This window comes from Sminthopsis crassicaudata, chromosome 2, assembly GCF_048593235.1.
Source record: "Sminthopsis crassicaudata isolate SCR6 chromosome 2, ASM4859323v1, whole genome shotgun sequence".
In the NCBI taxonomy this organism is placed as follows: domain Eukaryota; kingdom Metazoa; phylum Chordata; class Mammalia; order Dasyuromorphia; family Dasyuridae; genus Sminthopsis; species Sminthopsis crassicaudata.
The window spans coordinates 655,413,787-655,434,344 of record NC_133618.1 but is presented as its reverse complement, the minus strand read 5'-3'; the positions used below and the strand labels follow the sequence as shown (position 1 = coordinate 655,434,344).

At 32.6% G+C, this 20,558-nt stretch overlaps 1 protein-coding gene across 2 annotated transcripts in view; it reads left to right on the top strand.

The window, feature by feature from the left end:
- Positions 1 to 20,558, top strand: part of ADK (adenosine kinase) — a 612,746-nt gene that overhangs the window by 430,229 nt on the left and 161,959 nt on the right. The gene's annotated exons all lie outside the window — the stretch shown is intronic.

The window sequence follows — 20,558 nt, the reverse complement described above, 5'->3', positions numbered from 1 at the left end:
TCTCCAACTTCCTGCTAGACAATACCATAGTATTTTTCCAGAAGAGCATAGTGACGTCTTCAGCTCAGCAGGTCTAAAACAGAGCTCATCCTTTTTTCCCTTGAACCTACCTATCTTCTCAATGTACTCATTTCAGTTAGTGGTAATATCACCTTTAAAACTTTGTGATGGTATTTTGATGACCCATTTCTTAATTATATTGTACTAACTCTAGAACATTGCGGATTCTACCAAATAAAATACACCAATACTCAAAAAACTTCTAACTTCTGCCTAAGCACATATTAAAAACTTAATGCATAAAGAATATAATTGTTATAACTATGATAATTACATAGACAAACCTTCGAAGTAATTCATCAGGATATAGGAATTGGATAGACAAATGGATGGATAATGAGTGAGGTCCAGAATTAAATAGGAAGACGAAAATGAGCTAAGTTGCCTTTGGTAATTTTGAGTTTCTCCCCAAAAGAAAGGCCCATTCAAAAAATGGCAATATTTTTCTAGTGAGATTGAAAGATTTCAGGTCATAAAAATCCATATTCTCCAAAGAATTAAAGTGACAGGTCAACTAGAACGGGAGATGGGTATGATTAAACTTCAGTATATTACCAATAAATGATTGTGAAGGAAAAACTGTACAAGGGACATCATTAGCAAGATATATAAAATGGGTCCAACTTGTGGCAAAAGCAAAGATTAGCAAATCAAATGGTATACTTAAAGACATGGAGCACATTGGTTAGTCTCCCTTTCCCATAGAACACAGGGACTGAAGCTATCCAGGAGATGACTATTATGTGAATTGTTAGAAGGAGTGCCCATAATAATATGATCAAAGATCCATCCAATTATTGAAGGCATCTACCTCAAATTGTTGCTTTTATATGTATTGTTCATTCAACTACACTGCAAGTTCTCTGTGGAGAGGCACTTTTATATTCCCAGAACTTATATATTTGAGTGCATGATGATGACAATCAATCCATGCATTATAAACCAAATATTTGCAATGTAATATATTTTAGCTTTAGTCAGGAAATACATTTTGAACATTAACACTAGAAAATAAAATTTAAAAATTTCAATGACTTTCAAGTAGAAACTGCAAAGTTATGAAAGTTATAGAAGCATAAGAATATATTTAAAAATGTTTCTTGCCTTTAAAAGTAAAGCAAATCCTATAATGGAAATGGTAAATTAAATTTGGTAAATTTTATAATGCCATATTCATATTGCAAATATATTTTACAAGATTCAGCCCAGATATTCATAATAATTTCCATTACCTTTTTTAAAAAAATATTTGATTTTAAAATATTCAATTTCATCTCTAATTTTTAACAAAATTGTTATTTTATTTTATATGTATAATATCTGTTGATCAGCAGCAAGGGGTTTATTTTAGAAACTACCTTTGGGACAAACATGTCAAAGGAAAAGTCTTTTTTTTTTTTTTCTATTGTGGAATACTAAAGATATTTTATCACAAAGGATGATTTCCCCTCCCCCCACCCCCAGGCTATTGCAGTTAAGTGACTCTTACAGCTAGGAAGTGTTAAGTGTTTGAGGTCACATTTGAACTGGCATCCTTTTGACTTCAGGGGTGGTGCTCTATCAAAAAGCACCTAGCTGCCCTAGGGTGAATTTTTAAAAAGCCAAAACCACCAAATCTAGTTAGAAGACAAACAAATTCAACCAGTTTCTTACCAGTTAAGTACCTGCAAATCTGAAAAAGCTTAAAATCATTCTTATCCCTTCTTATCAAATGTATGTTTATTTTTTAAGTAAGAAAAATACTTAGACTATTGTTCAATATATGTTTTTAGGTTAGTCAAAATGTACATTGAAAACTCATCAGTGCTGCTCCTGAAGGTTAAACCAAGGCACTGCGTGAGAAAATAGGATTTTTAACCTGAACTGTTTCTGCCTATAGTTTTATTTTGTTGTTTTGCTTGGCTCTATAGGACAGAACTAAGAATAACATGTGGGAATTATAGGAAGACAGATTTTGATCCATTATAAATGGAAACATTGTTACTATTAGAGCTGACCAATAATGAACTAGCTCTGGAAGTTCTAATCTTCAAAAAAACCTTTCCACCCTAAATATTGCAGGAATCTGCTAACAGATTTTCAATCTTCTACTTCTTTCAATTCTTCAATTTTCTCTAGTCATACTTCCCTCTATTTTTTCAGTATAAGATGGCTGAGCTTTCCTATTTTCAGGCCTTGCATTTTTTTTGGGGGGGTTTCTAATAGGTAGCTAACAAGCATCCTTTTTATTAAGTCCATTGAGTTGGACTTCAGGTACTGGCAGAATCGTAGGAATATCTTTGCAAAGGTATTGATTCTGAATATTTAGAAATAGAAGAATTGATCAGCAAATACTTCTATAGCTTCATCTAGTACAAGTCATACCATAATAACTTTTCTTTTTGAGATATTAGTCAAGCTAATCATTGATTACCTAAATAAACACTGCAGTAGAAGCAAGTGTTCCAATGCAGAAACCCCATTCACTGTGAAACTCTATGGGCAATTCCTAAAACAGGAAGAGGTTACCAAACATTACATTTCCAATTTGTTCATGGCTCTTGGCACATGAGTTTCATTGGCAGTTTGTGCCTACTCTTCCTCATAGATACTGTTTGTAGTGGTAGGGCAATGTAACCCACATTTATGTGTATATCATGATATTTATTATTCATGCACTTATTTTAATATGAATATCTGTGGCAAAAAGAAAACCCACAGTATAAATATGTGCATGTGACTTTGTGAGAGGTATGACATGCCATTGTGTCCAGGACCACTTTTAACATTATCCTTGAATGGAGGGATATGCTTGGATATAATGGAGGGATATACTGTTAGATGAGTAACAGTAGTAAAGGTCCTTCTCAGATCTAATGTATAATCAATAACAAGCAGATATCAGCTGTATAGGAAAATCTCTAATGGGATGCTTCAGCTATCTCGCTTTGGCTAGCTTCTGATCTACATTGTTATCAATGACAATTGATGAAGACATATGATCAATTAATTAGTAAAGTAATTAGTAAAAATTAAATTAGTAATTAGTAAAATTTATTAAGCTCATACTATATGCCAGACATTACATTAGTCAAGTTTTCTAAGTCTACAAGTGATAGGAATATGCAGTGGACAGCTAATACATTGATTAACAGAGTCAGGATGCAAAAATATTTGATAACATTAAACTTCGGGGCAATTTACTATGGTTATATTTAAGAGATAGATATAAAATATTATTCTTGGCTTCAAAAATCAATTTTAGAAAGATAAGATGGTAAATGGGTATAGGTTTGAGATAGGTCAGGTGCAAATTAAATGAGTCTGTCTTAGGATGCATGAATATGGTGTCTAGAACAATACATCTATTTCTAAATTAGATAGTTGGTGGGGCTCCCCATCCACATTCCTCCAATCTCCATACTCATCTCTCTACAGGTATGCCCTCTGCTACCTCCCCTTACTCAGGCACTCCCCCCATGCTGGCCACACCATTCATCCACACCTTGGCCTTCTAATTTCCTCAAGCCTTGGTTCATTCAACTAATGTTTCCTATTAGGTTCTTCACTGATCTCCCTCAAAATGTGGGGCAACTAAGTGGGCACAGTAGAGAGAACCCCAGGCCTTAAGTCAGCTCCTTAGATCAATTCTAACCCTGGGCAGAAGATCACTTTCTCCTGCTTGTTTCCTCATCTGTAAAATGAGGAGAAGAAGGAAATGGCAATCACTGCAATATCTCCTTTGTTTTGTTTTGCAAGGCAAATTGGGTTACATGACTTGCCCAGGGTCACATGATGTTAAGTGGGATGGATTTGAATTCTGTCCTCCTGAATCCAAGGTCAAAGTTCTATTCACTTAGCCATCTGGTTGCCCCAACCAGTCCAGTATCTTTGCCAAGAAAATCCCATATGGTGTCAGAGATGGAAACAACTAACCAATAGCCACAACGAATCAGTTTATATTTACTTTTGTTTGTGTTTTGCATTTCCTCTCTTTTATGTGTGTTGTATCCTTGTCCTCTTAACCCCAGTGGAATAGAAGTATTTTGAGAGTAAAGCCTGTTTCACACATATCTTTCCATCTCCACCGTCTAGCACCTCCCTTTGTACATAGTCTGTGCTGATTAGATAAATCTTGAATGAATGAACAAATGTGAATGCTGAAACACAGAATTTAGCCCTCTATGGGGAACATTGCTGGCCCATACACACAGAGGGTCAAGGGGTACGAATGCTCAGGCTGGAGGAAAAACAAGTTGGGGGGACACATTAGCTGTTTTGCAGCCTGCGAGGGACCCCTGTGGAGAAGGCACCATCCTTTTCTTCTTTGACTCTAGGAGACAGAAATCGGCATTTTCTCTTGGAGTCTGAGAGTAGACAACACTTGTCTTGTCATTGGAGCGACAGGGAAGCTAAAAATTCTTGGTGGGAGCACTGTGGGGCCTGAAGTCAGGGAGATCCTATTTCACAGCCAACTGGGTGACTTGGGCCAACTTATTTAACTTGTGTTACCTCAGTTTTCTCCTTAATAATATTATAATTTTCCAAATACATATAAAAGTAGTTTTCAAAATTCATTTTTGTAAGACTTTATCTTTTAAATTTTTCTTCTTCCCTCTCCTACCTCCTTCCCTTCCCAAGACAGCAAGCAATCTGATATAGTTTAAATTTGTTTTATCCTTTTAAATATGTTTTTATATTTGTCATGTTTTGCAAGAAAAATCAGACTAAAACGGGAAAAATATATAAGGAAGAAAAAACAAAGGTGAAAATACTATTGTTGTGATCCACATTCAGCACCCATAGTCCTTTTGTTGGATACAAATGGCTTTCTCCATCCCAAATCTATTGGAATTCTCAATTATGAAATGGGGAAAATGATAGTACCTACTTCCTAGGATTGTTCTGAGAATCAAATTAAATATTTATAAAGTGCTTAGTTCAGTACTTGGCACTATTTAAGGCCATAGATAGAATAAGTAATTGCTATAGACATGTTTTTATAGAATAGAATTTTTATATTTTATAAAATTTTTATAATTTCCCTTCCAAATCAGACTCTTTGAATATATAGCCAAAACAATATACAGATTCTTTTTTTTTTTTCTCTTCCTCTTTATAAATTGCATTTTGATATGTAGAGGTTTGGAAAAAGGTGTCATGGTCTTAAAATGACTAGACTTTCAAAATTTAGAATTTTGATGACCTAATCCATGCAGATACTTTTCCCATGCAGATTGCTACCTTCCCTGAGCAAATAGAAAACTATATCTAAGTATTAAGCATAGAGTAGTATTCAGAACCCTAGAGTCAACTGCCATATTTCTATCCCAAGAAGCCTGTAGTGGGACCAGAATCAAAGTAGATAGGGAAAAAATTGAAAAAAATTGAAAACTATGACAGTTCAGTGAAATGAAATTGTCTTCACCTATCAAATTTTTCACAATTTTAAAAGACCTCTTAATTCAGTTATTGAAGTTTACTCAGAAGGAACATTTTCCTTAATTATATGCAAATAGATAACAAAATAATGATCAGTTTGTAAAATGAATAATATTTCAACACAAGGAATTATCTTAACCACTTTTAAAATGTTATTTATTATAAATGTTGCAATTTTATTCCTTAAAAAAAAAAATAACACTTTCTTTCCTTGAGCCCATGAGCCACAAATCAGCAAAATTCTCAATAGTAAATATTATATTTAGCATGAACAAGCAATTAGGTCCTAATCACTTGGATTAATTACCACAGCAGGGTTTATAATAAAACATTTATTGCTAACCCTTTTTTCACACTAAACTGCATTATTTAAAAGAACATTAATGGTTTGGCTTGAGCTTTTAATTTTCATTATGTTATGACGACTGGTATTTCTACAGCCCCCATTCTGAACATAAACAACAATAAGACTCTCATACTATCGCAAGGAGTAATCATGATCAAAAGGTCTTTCTGAATATTAACCCCATATAGCTTATGACTGTGTCATAAAATAACTTGACAATACAAACTCTTGTAATTCAAAGGAAATTCACTCCTACCACAATTTTACAATTTTAGGTGCCATATATATTTCAAGACAATGTGTACAAATTTCTGTGGTAGATGTTAAAGCATTGTTAGAATATTAACAGATGAAAAATATTTAAGATAAATTTTCACAATGTTTACCATCAACTACTTTGCTCTTTTAAAAATTAAACATTTCAAAACTGAACAAGTACACTTCACTTTAGTCTTTTTCCTCAAAACTGGACACAGTGCCCTGCACACTGTTGGTGCTTAAGAAATGCTTTTGTTTAGTAGAAAAAACATGTCCCTCTGCACTTGAAGTTAATCATTTCCACAACACAAAAATCCATTTTATGCCTAAAGACCTGTAATGATAATGTAGTCACTATATTCTTCCATTGTCACCCCTTTCATGAAGCTTTTTGTTTTAAGATCTGCTTCTTTACACTAATTCTGAATTTGCCTTCATTCCATCTTGAGTTCTGTCTCCTGGGATGGAATAGAACAAATCTCATGCTTCTTTGAGGCAAGAGGTTGAAGGCAACTAGAATGTCACTCAAGTCTTTCCCTTTAGGTGTTTCATAAATTTTTCATATGATAGCTGATGCTGTCATGTGACACATCCTTAAAGTCAGTTCTCATAGTTATGTCACATGTCACATGCTCATATTTCTAACTATCTTAACATTCAATCTGTATTTGGGTTTAAATACCTCAACAAACAAACAAACAAACAAACAAATAAATAAATAAATGATTTGTGAATGAAAAAGTTTTAATTGAAAAATAATAGAACAACATATTGTAAATTAAAGGGAAGCTGAGTAAGACTTACATTCTATAATCCCTTCTTCTGTTGGAGTCATGGAGAGAAGGAGGGTTAAATAAACATAGAAAAGGCTGATTTCCCCCCCCCCCCCAAATCACATCTAACAACAAAATACATTCTTGTAGCTTGATATAACCTTAATACATGTTTTCTTGGAACTTTTCCCAAAAAGTCACATCAATATATTTTCTTGTGCTTTTACAAAACAGAAATTTATAATTCACATTCCATGCTGGCATATCAGAATTTTGACCAGTTTTTAAAAATCCATTTGCTTTTTTTTTTTTTTTTTTTTTTTTTTTTTTTTTTTTTTTAATAACTTTGTCTAGACTGGTTGAACTCAATTCATTTCTATTTAAGTTGGATGATATTAACTTCTCTGGGCTTTGATTTTCTTGCTTCTAAAACAAAGTGGTTGAATAGATGCCTAAGTTCAGTCAATTGAGCTGCAAGTGTTCTTTAAAACACATACCAAGGGTTAGGCTCTGTGATAAATGATAAGGATACAAAGAAAGGAATCACTGCTCTCTTAGAATTCAAATTTGAATGAAAGAAACAATATGCAAACAATTACATACAAATAAGATATATTCTGGGTAAATGGAAGATAATCAAAAGAGGAGTGGTATTATTAGTCTTGGAGGAAGGTCAGAAAAGACTTCTTGTAGAAAGTGGGATTTTAGCTGGGATTTGGAGGAAACTAGGAGGTGGTGATGAGCAAAGAGAATTCTAGTGGTAAGAGATAGCCAGGGGCAAAGCCCAAAGTTAGGAGATGATAGCAAGGAGGTCATTGTTAGTGGGTCACAGAGTCCATGACAGCCAGATATAAAAAAGCTAGAAAGGGAAGAAGGGAGTAGATTATTAAAGGTTTCAAATATCATAGAAAGGATTTTTTATTTTATATTAAGTCCCAGCTTTAAAGTCTATGGTTTTCTGTATTGATTCTTTACTAAATAATTAGGAAATTCTGACAAAAATGTATTTTCTTTGAAGAAATTAATAATCTGGAGCTCTATGAAGAAATCTCCCAGCCAGTAAAGAGAAATAGCTTTCCCAGATTAACCAGACAGAACACCATGATTCTGTTCTTTATATTCTGGAAGATATTTTCACCTGGTATACTCCCTCAAGGAACCTACCCCAGTGCCTTGTAAGTAATAGTTATCTGAAGAAAGTTGAATGACTGTTAATGAGAGAGCCATATGGGAGCAGGAGTGATTATAACCAGCACAATAATGTAAATCATCACATTTGTATATGTCAGCATTCCTTTTTTCTGTTTCAATTTCTCTTTTTGGAAGTCTTTATATTTCCACTAGGGTAGTGGCATTTTAGAGTAGCATTATAATATTTTTTTATTTTATTGTATTTACATATTAGGCTTTTTAACAAATGCTTATTGAATTGATTTAAATTGAACCTTAAGAATTTTGAACTTTTATTCTAAGATGAACCAAGAAAATGAGATAAAAGGAATATGTATGAAGTAAAACAGATATCAGTGATAAATTACTAGGTCTCAGAGAAACCTGGGAAGACATAAATGAAATCACCAGAGCTATGAGAATGATTTATATAATTAATAAAAACCTTATAAAAATAAACAATTTGAAAAACTTTAAAACTCTAATTAGTATAATGATTAACCACAGTGCCAGAGTACAAATGATAAAGCATGATGAATCATTTTCTTATGATGGGGGATCAATAGACTCAAGACAGAATCACTTACACACACACACATACACTCACACTCTGCCTCCTGCTAGAATTTGTGTTTGGTTTTCCTCTCCAAGTTGTAAATAGGGAGGTGAAAAGAAGAAAAAAAAATTCTTATAAGTTGAAAAGCAGTAAAATAAAAATTACATGACAATGTAAGGCATAAATCAAATAATCAAATTAACAAGTACTTATTGAATATCTATTATGTTCCAGGTGCTATGATAAATGAGGGACTGCATATACATAGAATGAAGCAAACTATCTTCTTCAGATGCTAGCAGGACTGTTTGTGCCTCTATTTAGAATGCTTAAATAGTACATGCATTGAAAGGAGAAAAATCTGCCATTTTTGGTTTATTGTGCAATAGAATGAATCTCATGATTGCCCCTTTCTTCCCCCATCAAAAACCTTGAAGGTCTTCCCATTCCAGATTGATTATTTTCTTAAACTAAGTAAAAAAAAGGCAATTCTTTTTTTTCTTCAAATAATTTATTTTATTAAAAAAAAAAAAAAGGAATAGAAAAAAGAAAAACAGAAAATGAAAACAGAACAGAACTTGTCAAGTGCCCAACAGAACATCAGGGAACATTAAAAATATGTAACAATAAATTACCAGTTCAAGAAAGGATATATAATTATAGAAGAAATTCTATTCATGAATTTACAGCTTTTCTTGTTTCCTTGTAGGTTATTCTTTTGTTTTCTGCTGTTCATTTTTTTTTTTACTTTATTCTTTTTTTTCCATTATCATCTTCATTTCCCCACACATATACATAGAGTAACATGCATACATACCTACATGTGCTATCTTTGTTTCTTTCTCTCTGTCACTCACACATACAAATACACACACACACACACACTACATACATTTGTCCATATGTAAACAGCATCTAAAACACTATTAGTATGGCTGACATATAATATAGATTTTTTTTCTTGATTGAATCTTTAACTTTGACTTTGTCTAAGATCAATGATTACTAGCCATACTTTTTTTTTCTAACAAATTCTATTCCTGATCCTTGTTTTAATATTTGTGTATGTATATTCCTGTTCTTTCCTATCCCTGCTAATTGTTTGTTTCAATTCTACTTAATTTGCCTTGCTATTAATTAGCGTTTTCCCACACATGAATCCCTTCCTCACTTGTCTTCTTTCTTCATGTTTCTCTTCCTTCCTTATTTCTTTATAGAATTTGAAAGGTGCTATACCCTTCATGGTATATATGTAGTGTGTTGACTTCTTAACTCATTCCCAATGTGAGTCGGTTTTTCAGAATTATAAGTCTTTCTCTTCCTTCTATGTTTATTCTTCTTCTGTACCTCTTTTGTGTAACATAATCACTATTTTTACCTTAACTCAGTCCCAATCTTTCTTTTGAGCTGCCCAATTGCTAATGTTAATGTTAAACATGTTTTATATTTCCATGTAAAAAACATAATTTGTTCACGTTAAGTTCCTTGAAATTGAGCTTTGATATTGGCTCTTATATGTTAAATTTTTTATCGATTCTTCAGTTTTGGTTGAAAGTCCTAAAAATCTGTAAATTTTTTGGATATTTATTTTTTTCATTCAATATTACAGACAATTTGGCTGGAGATGATATTTTTGGTTGCAGGCCTAGTTCTTTTGATTGCCAATGTTAATTCCAGGATTTTTGGTCTTTTATTGGGGCTTTTGATAAATCCTGTGCAATTCTAATTGTAGCTCTAGCATATTAAAAAAAATTTTTTCCCTGTTTTCTTGCAAAAGTTTCACTTTGTATAGGGGTTTCAAAAATTGGTAATCATATTCCTATGTGTTTTTCACAAAGGATCTCTCTGAGGTGGATTTTTTCTATTTCTACCTTCTTCTCATGTTCTCTTATACCCAGACAACTTTCTTGGATTATTTCATGTATTATTGTGTCAAGGTTCTTTTTATTTGTCACAGCTTTCAGGTAGTTCAATTATTCTTATATTTTCTCCTCTTGATTTGTTCTTCAGATTTCCAAAAATTAATAGGAGATATCCAATGGATGCGTCCAGTGTTAGGCTTAACTACCAATTAACTGCAACCTCTATATGACATTTTAAGGGAGACAGTGCTTTAAATTCACCACGCCAACTTACAAAAGAAGCATAAGCGGCTTTGAGCGAAGTTGAAATGGTTTTATCCAGTGTGGTTGAGTCACTCAAAAACCCTTGGAAATATCAGTTTTTGCTACAAAAGAGTTCTTCAGATCTGTTGTTTTTCGTATGTTTCCAATTCTGTTCTTTTTTTCATTCTTACTATTGTTTTGTAATGTCTTGGTCTTTTATAGCTTCAATAGCTTCCTTCCCCTTACCCACTTTTTAATTTTCATAGTTATTTTTATCTTTTAAACTTTTTTTTAGTCCTTTTCAAGTTGATTAACTGTTTTTTTATAATCTTGTTTTTCTTGGATGGTTATTTATTTATTTTTAGTTATTCCTTGTCTCTCATTTGATTTTTAAATTCTTTTTTGAGTTCTGGACAGATAACCTTTTAACATCATTCTTTCGGGTAGAAGAAACTTTTCTTGATTTCAATGTCCTCCCCTAAAGACATAGTAAATTTCTATGGTCGAAAAAAAAATTTTTAAAAGAAATTTAGGAAAAAGTTTTTATAGTTGGATTCTTTCTTCTTTTGCTGGTTCACTTTTTTCCATGAGAAATATTAGCTAAAAAATACCTCTAATTGTGGGGGTGAGGAGATGTGTCTCTAGTTTCACCACAGCTCTCTCCTCTGACCAAAACCCCAAACCAAGAGCTCCCCCCCTCCTGCAAATGTCCATAACCCGCAGCATCCCTGCCTCCTTGCTTCCATACTCCCAGTGTCCTGGCTCCTTCTCACCCAAGGCCTCTCTCAGCAGCAAAGCTGGACCAACATCTCCCATTGCATCCTTGGCCATCTCCCATGTCTATATCTGGCCACTGTACCCAGATGGCTCTGGAAGGGAAAATGAGAGCAATGACTTTGCATAGCATCCCTCACTTAAATACATTTCACTTTCATGTCATGGTATCTTTTCCCTGATATCATAGTTCTCTTTGAGAATGAAGAAGAAACAGTAGCCACCATCATTTCCGGAAGGAATCACTGGAAGTAGGAGATTTTTTGCTTTTTATCTATGGCCTTTCTAGGAAGTTATCTCCCTATTGGATTAATAAAAAAAAGTCCCCACAAGCTACTTATCACTAAGTCACCTTAAAATCTATTTCCATTCATGTGGTAGGCACTATTTCACAGCCATGATTTCAGAGTAGGGAAGCTTAACCAATTCTGTAAAGAAAACACCTTGTGCATTGGATCAAACCCTGCCCTTCCTCTTATCAGTCATCAGGAAAGTATACTGAGAACACCTCTGGAAGCACAAGGTTGTTTTGCACTGATACCTAAATATCAGAAACTCATCACCAGGAGAGGCCCATTGGTGATCAATTCTAGGTAACGTATGATGATAGTTTACTCACTTTTAGCACTTTATATAAAATCACTCTAGTCCTGTGAATTAGTGAGTATAATGTATCATGCCCATTTTACAACATGTTGAAATTAAAATTTAGGTTAAAGATACAGTTAGTAAGTAACAGCTGGAATTTGAGCCTTTCTTCAAATTGTGATTCTTTCCCTATTAACATACTTTTTCCTAAGTGTCATTTAATCTGTATAAATTTTGTAAGAGTTTAGAGTACAAAGTGATTATTGTGATTACATAGTCAAAAAAAGCTTCACAAGGCAGGAAGCAAGATTTGAACTTAACCTTAAAAACTAAATAAAACTTGGATGAATAAAGAGAAATAACATTGATGGTCCAAGCAAGAAGACTCACAAAATCTCAAATTGGAAGGAATTAAAAGGAATCTCACCCACAACTATACAGAATTCCTACTTATTGGGTCTTACCTAATTTTTACTTGAAGATCTCCAATGATTATCAATCCAATTCCCTTTCAATATAACTCTACTTTGGGATAGTTCTAATTATTAGGAATTAATCTTTTTTTTCCTTCTATGTTGAACTGAAATTTGGGTTATCATTTTAGATAAATAGGAATTCTGACCCCTAAGTTCAGCATTAATACAAATCAGAAATATACATATGCACATTAATTGAACAATGAGTAAACACTTAACTGGATTGTCTTTTCTTTATCACTCATTCTTATTCCTGAGTGAATTGTATGTTAAACTTTATGATGCATTTGTATGAATTCATTCATTCAACCATTAGAGTCAAATATTTTATGTATTAATTTTTTTATTCTACTTGTATTCCCTTTGGGGCCCTGATACTCCTAGACCAGAAAATGCATACTTAATTGGGATACAAGCAAAGTAAAGTGGATGTTTGTTTTCTAATTTTCCTTTAATTAGCTAGTAACCTAACTACATATTATGACAGAATCTTTATTAACAGAATTAAACCAATCTCCATTTTTATCCATATCACAATTTAAAATGGATTTTTTCCCCCAAATCTCCAAGGCTTATTTGTACATTTAATTCATTGAAACCATCAAAATGTCAGGAAGGAAAAGTCTTGTGGGTATAACGATAACATGGTAGGGTTTGAAATACTCTCTTAGGAGACTTTTTAAAATCATATAAAACAATCTAAGTTTTTATTAGCTTTTTTGATATGCATACAACTAATAGTGATTTTCTCTTTTAATACAATAATGTGTAAACAAGCTTTTTAAAAAGATTAGAGCATTTATCCAGTATTTCTAAAAATTAACCATTTTATCTATCATGAGCTATATAATGCTAATATATCTTTTCTTCACTTCTTTTCAAGACTATGGTATCTGAGTCTGGAGTCATTTTTGAATAAATTCATTTCTAAAATTTTCAGGAAAGGCTTTTTTATGCATTTGTGGCAATATTGATTTTTATCAGTGCTGTTCTGTAAATATGCTGTACATACCCAAATTGAATGGATCCAACATATGATATACATTATGTAATTAATGACAGTGCAGAATTATGCTAAACACAGAAAAAATTGCCAGTGCTACACCAACAGCATGAATTCAATTTAATCTTACAAAAGAAAGGAAATTACAGTTGAAATTCCAGGCTTCTACACGCTTTCATTGTACCTCAGTAATACCTCAGATATTGGATCCCCTTTGTACTCTTCTCAAATGTAAAGGTACAAGCAGGACCATACTTCAGAACCTCATTTGCACGTTAATGCAGAGTTATATTTTACAATCATGTTTTATTACTGTGTTTCTGATGCCTACCAGAAATCTTTTGGAGTCTTTTTTTTTTTTTTTTTTTTTTTGGTTATTCATTGATTCTCTAAATTACTTTGTAAATTAAGGAATCTCAGTTTTAGTCCCATCAAATCATATCTGTATGCGTTAGTTTTTTTATCTCCTTTGCTGGATCCTTATCCATTCATAATGAATATCCCTCTAGGATATATCTTGGATCTTCTCTTTTTCTCTCAGGAATTCTGAAAACTTTTTGATGTCCTGGATCCCTCTAGCAATATCTGTCCTGGATCCCTCTATGGACTCTTTATGAGAATAATATTTATAAATTCATAAAGTAAATTAAATAGCATTACAAAGACAGTCAATCCTAGTGAAATTATATTGTTGTTGTTTTTTTTAATCTAGTAAAAAAATACATACATATATATATATATATGTATATATATATATTTTATTTTATTTTTTTTATTTTTTTTTTTTTTTAAATTCACAGACCTCTGTGAAACAGAAGACCATAGTCCCCAGGTTAAAAAACCCTCTCCTATATAAAGGATTCCCACATTTATATTTAAGCATGTTTTTCTCCTAAATACTCTCTATCACAAACTACTCTTGGACCTTTCAAATATTAAATGCCATAGCCATCTCAAACTTATTTTCTTTCTCTCAAAATCCTCTCTTCTTCCAGACATCTCTCTTCTTGTGGAGGGCACTAGCATGCTTCTAGTCAAGTAGGCTCACAACAATCCACTTGCAGTCACATGTTGATCTTATAAAGGCTCACTATTTATACCTTACAACATCTCTCCTGTATTTTTCTCCTCTCTATTCATGTAATAGCCATGCTTTATGTAAGCCTTCCTCACCACATGCCTGCATTATTTCAGTAGTCTTCTGGTTGATTTCTTTGCCTTGTGTTTCTCCCTATTCCAGTCCATTCCCCACTCTGCTCATATCCCCTGAATCCTGGCTATTTTCTTTGCCCTGAATTCTCTCTTTCTCTCTCTCCTCTCTTCATCCTCGTGACTTCACTGGCTTTTTTTTTTTTTTTTTTTTTTTGTTAAGTTTAGTCCAGGTCCTTCCTGCTCTCAGAAATCTTTGTTAGTCTTTCCCCTTTTTCGCTTCTATGCTTTTCCACCATCCCCACCTTCTAATATTGCCTTCTATTTACATTAAAAGTTCTTATTGTATCATAAATCTTTTTCAGAGACTAGTGAAACCTATAGACCCCTTCTAACAATAATGGTTTTAAATGCACTAAGTAAACCCATGGCAAGAAAGCCAATTATATGAAAGTATACTTATCAAAATTTTTCATGACCTTAGGTTAAGGAACACTGTTTACATTGCATGTATCTAGTATATTCCTGGTTTTGGTTTTTCTTTTCTTTGCTGAGGCAATTGGGGTTAAGTGACTTGCCAAGGGTCACCCAGCTAGAAAGTGTTAAGTATCTAAGATTAGATTTGAAGTCAGGTCCTCCTGACTTCAGGGCTGGTGCTTTATCCACTGTACATATTCCTAGTTTTTAACAAATTTTCTGACTAAATTTAAACTTAATTTTGTCTAAAATTCTGCCTTACTGCCTTTTGAATACCTCCCAACATGAAAAAACATATATAATAGTGGCATAATTTTTGTGTTGTTCAGTCATTCCATCTTGTCTTGACTCTTTGTGATGCCCTGAACCAGAGCATAGGCCTCTTTTGACATCCTTTATCTTTTGAAGTTTATCCAAGTTCATGTTCATTACTTCCATGACAGAATCTATCTGTCTTATCCTCTAAATCTCCCTTTGCTTTATGTCTTCAATATTTACCAATCTCGGTCATTTATAGTGAGTCCAATCTTCTCATTATATGGCTAAAATATTCAAACTTCAACTTTACCATTTGACCTATTTGATTGGAACAAGAAGAGAGATGTTTGGAAGAAGAGAGGCTTTTACAAGAAAAAAAAAAAAAAATAAGGTTGAAGTGTTTATTGCGATTCCAGTTTGAGAGGTTCAAGAATCAATTTCTTTAAATATTGACTAATTTGATCTCCTTGATTAAGTTCATTTTGTTTTTGTTTTGGGGGAGGGGTGTTTGGATGTTAAACTTCAGGGCAGATTTTACACTTTCCTCTTCCATTCTTTTCAAGAGGCTTCTTAATTCTCCCATCAGAATTATTTCAGATTGTTAAGATTTCTCCTCTTGGTCTTATTCTGGCTTTTGATTCATCTGATTCATGATGTACTTGACATATAGTTAAATAAAGTGACAAGATATGGTCTTGATGTATTCCTTTCCCAATTTTAAACTAATCAGTTTTTCCATGTTTGGTTCTCACTGTTGCTTTTTAGTCTGCATACAAGTTCCTCAGGAGACAAGTAAGATGGTCTGTTACACCCATCTCTTTGAGAACTTGTCACATTTTGTTTTGATCCATACAAAGGCTTCAGCATAGTCAAGAAACAAAAGGAATTTTTTTTTTCTGGAATTCTCTTGCTTTCTCCATAATCTATTGTATGTATCTTTATAAAGCTGAGGATTTTCTACTTCAAAAACAAGATAAAATTGTGGTTCCCCAGAAATTTCTGATGCTACAAAAGACTTTGATGCTATGAAATTGATGTTTCTAAAGCATATATCTAACCATATCAATCCCTTACTCATGAAACTTTATTTGCTTTCTTTTGACTTCTCTAAAATACAGATTCCTCTGTTTGGCAATTAAAGAAAGTCTTCACAGTCTATCTTTCTATTTTTCTAAACTCATTTCACATTATTTTCTTTCCTGACTCCACTTTATAGCTAACTGACTTCCTTGCTGATGGCTTATGTAATATTCCATCTTCTAGTAGTCTTCTTTGTCTTTAGGGATTTTTTTTAACTCCATTCAAAAGTTAACTCATTACCTTCACATTATTGTCTATCTCCATCACAATGCTTGTCATAGAGTTGATGATTAATAAATACTTTTAAAAATTAAATTTCAAGAATTTATCACCTATTTAAAGTAATAAGATTATAATAAGGTGATAGTGATAAGTGATAGTTACATAATCCTATAAATTTTCCCATGTATTCAGCATATAAAAACTAGTACTGTAGATATTATTATTCCTATTTTACAGATCAGAAAATGGAGACAGAAAGCTAAAGTAGCTTACTCAGTTTTATATATTATCAAAGGCAGAGTTTGAGCTCAAATTTTCCTCACCAGGATTTTATACAGATTTTATGTCTGTAAATTTAAAAGACAAGATTAGGCTAAATAAATAATATGATACCTTTCTTGACCACTCTGCCTATCTACTGTTTAGAACTATTCATGATTGATTGAATTATGCTACATAAGTTAAAAGTCTTTCCTAGTCTACTACTTCATTGGAGAAATGTTATTAATTCACAGGTAGGAAGGAAAAGATTATGTCAAGAAGAGAACCTTTTTGTTCACTTAGGAAATGATAGTTACTTATATTTTGGACTTGATTTTGATTGAATGAACAGATTTCCCTTCAATTAAATTCCACAAGCATTTATTCATTAATTGCCACTTAATTTAAACAGTGTACCCTAGGGATACAAAGTTATAAACTCCAAACCCCTCCACTTAGGGATTTGTGGTCAAGGAGGTGTTGCGTCAATTTAAATTTAAATCAGTGTTTACCCTTATTAATTTTATTGTACTTTTAGTATTCTTCTAAAAGTATCACTTTAGTTAGCAGTAAAAGTCAGAAATGGGCAAAAGAAAAGGGAACAAAAAAGTGAACATAGCAACTCTCTTTATGGTTGCAAAGCTGAAGATTTCAAGGACCTGTGAATTGGGAAACGACTAAACAAATTATGATATAGGATTGTGATGCAATACTATTGTGCTAGTAGAAATGATGAGCTCAGTGACCTTAGAGAAACATGGAGAGATTTTCATAAAATAATGAATAATGAAATGAGCAAAACTGGGAAAACAGTAACAACAATATTGTTTTAAGAAGAGTTTTGAGTGACTAAGCCATTTTGACTGTTTTAAATTCTCAAATTAAGTATAGAGGACATTTGAAAGAAAATATTATCTGCATCCAGAAAAACAACTGATAAATGGAAGTATATATAGAATAGTTTTATACATATATCCATATTTGTGTTTAATGGCAGTCATGTCTAGAGCGGGGAGGGGGGGAGCAAGGAAGAAAAAAAAGGAAAAGAAAAGAAAACTACATGATAACAGTTTTAAACATTTTAAAAGATTAGCAAGTTTTATATATATATTTATATATATATGTATATATATTTATATATATATGTTTATATATGTATACATATATATATGTATACATATATTTATATATGTATACATATATATATGTATGTATATATATATATTTATTTATTTATATATATATATATATATATATATTTGAAGTTTGGTATACAATCATCTTTTTTCCACTATATTTTTTAAGTTCAGAATAAAATAATTTTTTTTAAAAAGTAATAAAGACAAGGAAACAAAGTTTTGTTTAGTAACTGTTCTGTACTTGGCACTGTGCTAAGCAGTTTACCAATATTTTCTCATTCAATTCTAAATCCATACCAAAATTTAACACATCACCACAGCATCCTTACCTTGGATCTTTCAGCAGTCATCAGAGGAGGTTAAATATATTTAATATCTCTGATAAAGAAGTACACAGTGTTAAAGATAGAAGGGACTCCAGCGGTCTGTCAGTCCAATCTTAACCCGAAAAAATCATTTCCCTCTAATGTCCAGTCCTAGTGAAGGAGAACCAATGCTGCATACCACCAAGTCTGAGAAGGTTGGTCCACTCATTGGTCCTAATTAAAGTTTCTCTTGTTCCTAGTTCTTCCCTCATGTACCAGAGAGAACTAATTTGTTCCTCTCTTCCAGATTGCATTATTCTCTTGAGGAAGCTAGATGATTCAGTGGATTGAGTGCTGAGCCTGGAGTCAGGAAAACCTGAGTTCAAATCCAGCCTCAGACACTCGGACAAGTCACTTAATCCTTTTTTCCTCAATTTCCTCATCTGTAAAATGAGCTAGACTAAGGAATTGACCAATGACTGGTATCTCTGCCAAGAAAATCCCAAATGAGGTCACAAAGAGTTCGATGTGACTGAAAAATGACTAAACAACAAAAATCATTTCCTTCTCCACACTAAATATTTCTACTTGCTTCAACTCACGCTCATATGGCATAGACTTGAGGCCCTTCACCATTCTGTTTTATCTTCTTCTAGTTGTTCTCCAATTTATCAGTGTCCTAAATTTTGGTCCCCCTTCTCCAGATATAACCTGACCCAGGCAGAATATAGAGGGTCCTTTGAACTATTGCCTTTCATTTCTGGGAGTTATGGCAGTATTAATGCCAAATGTATATTGTATATATAATATAATGTCTAGAGACATTAGCTTTTGATTGCCACATTATACTTTTGACTGAAGGCCTTTCAGTTCATTAGAACCCCCATAACTTTCTCAAAGAACACTCTAATAGTGCTTCTTCTGTGTCATACTTTAAGCATAGGGACAAGTAAAGAGCTCCCTGAAGCCCTTCACTGAAGACCTCTTGCCAAATTGTCACTGAACCATTAAAGAAACTACTCTGAACATACACCATTTGATCTTTATTTCTAAAGATCAAATACAATTTCAAGTCAAGTCAATGTACATTAATTGAACATCTGCAATGAAATAGCAAAAAGTTATTTTCATCCATCTAGTGCTTTATAGCATAGTGTACTAGTCTCCAACTTTTTTATACAAATATGTGATATTTTATCCAATGCTTTACAAAAAACCTAAATTAATTCTCTCCTCTCCCACCCTCCATATATGTATATGTGTATACAGTCTTTCTCTGATCTATTCAGGTAGTAGTAATCTTTTCAAAAAAGAAACAAAATCAATCTGGCTTGACATGTTCTTGATGATAACATAGGATCTTTGTTTACCATGACATATTCTTTTTTTAATTAATATTTTATATTTATTAACATTTATATTTATTTTATTAAATATTTAATATTAAACTCAATTTCAATTCAGCAAACATTAATTAAACACTTTTTTAGTAATAAAATGACCCAAATTTATATTCATCCTCTTATGTTATTTATAGGAATTTAAAATCTGTTCTAAATATATTTCAACATCAAGACTGCTAAAAACGAGAATTTAATGAAGCCATAGTATATTATATCTTCATTGAATGTAATGAATAGTGGACTGGAGAGAGTTAATATGTCTACTTGCACTCACACAATTTCAACCCTGGGAACATTCAGTGGAACATTCAGTGTCTCTAATATCCATCAGCAAATTTCTTTCTTGCAAATAAATGAGTTAATAGTCATGAATGGGAATAGGAAATGAAGGCTTCTTTAACCTCTAACTTTGAAATCATTTAATCCATCTAATCAAGTATTCTGGGATTAATAAACTTGAGACGAAATGAGATGTAGTATACATGATTTCAACCTTAGCCAAATTGTCACACACCAAAGCAAAAAATACCTATTCTGAACTTGTATCTCTTTATGGTAACATTGCCAACAATTATGTACTCCTAAGTATGTTTATATCATGCAACTTTCTGCAATATAATGTCAATATTAGTAGAAAAGGCTTTATGAATTTTACTACTCATAATTGATTAATTTGCATGTACAGCAATAAGTCAGAATCATTAGTACATTTGCCATTTATTGCAAATTTGTCC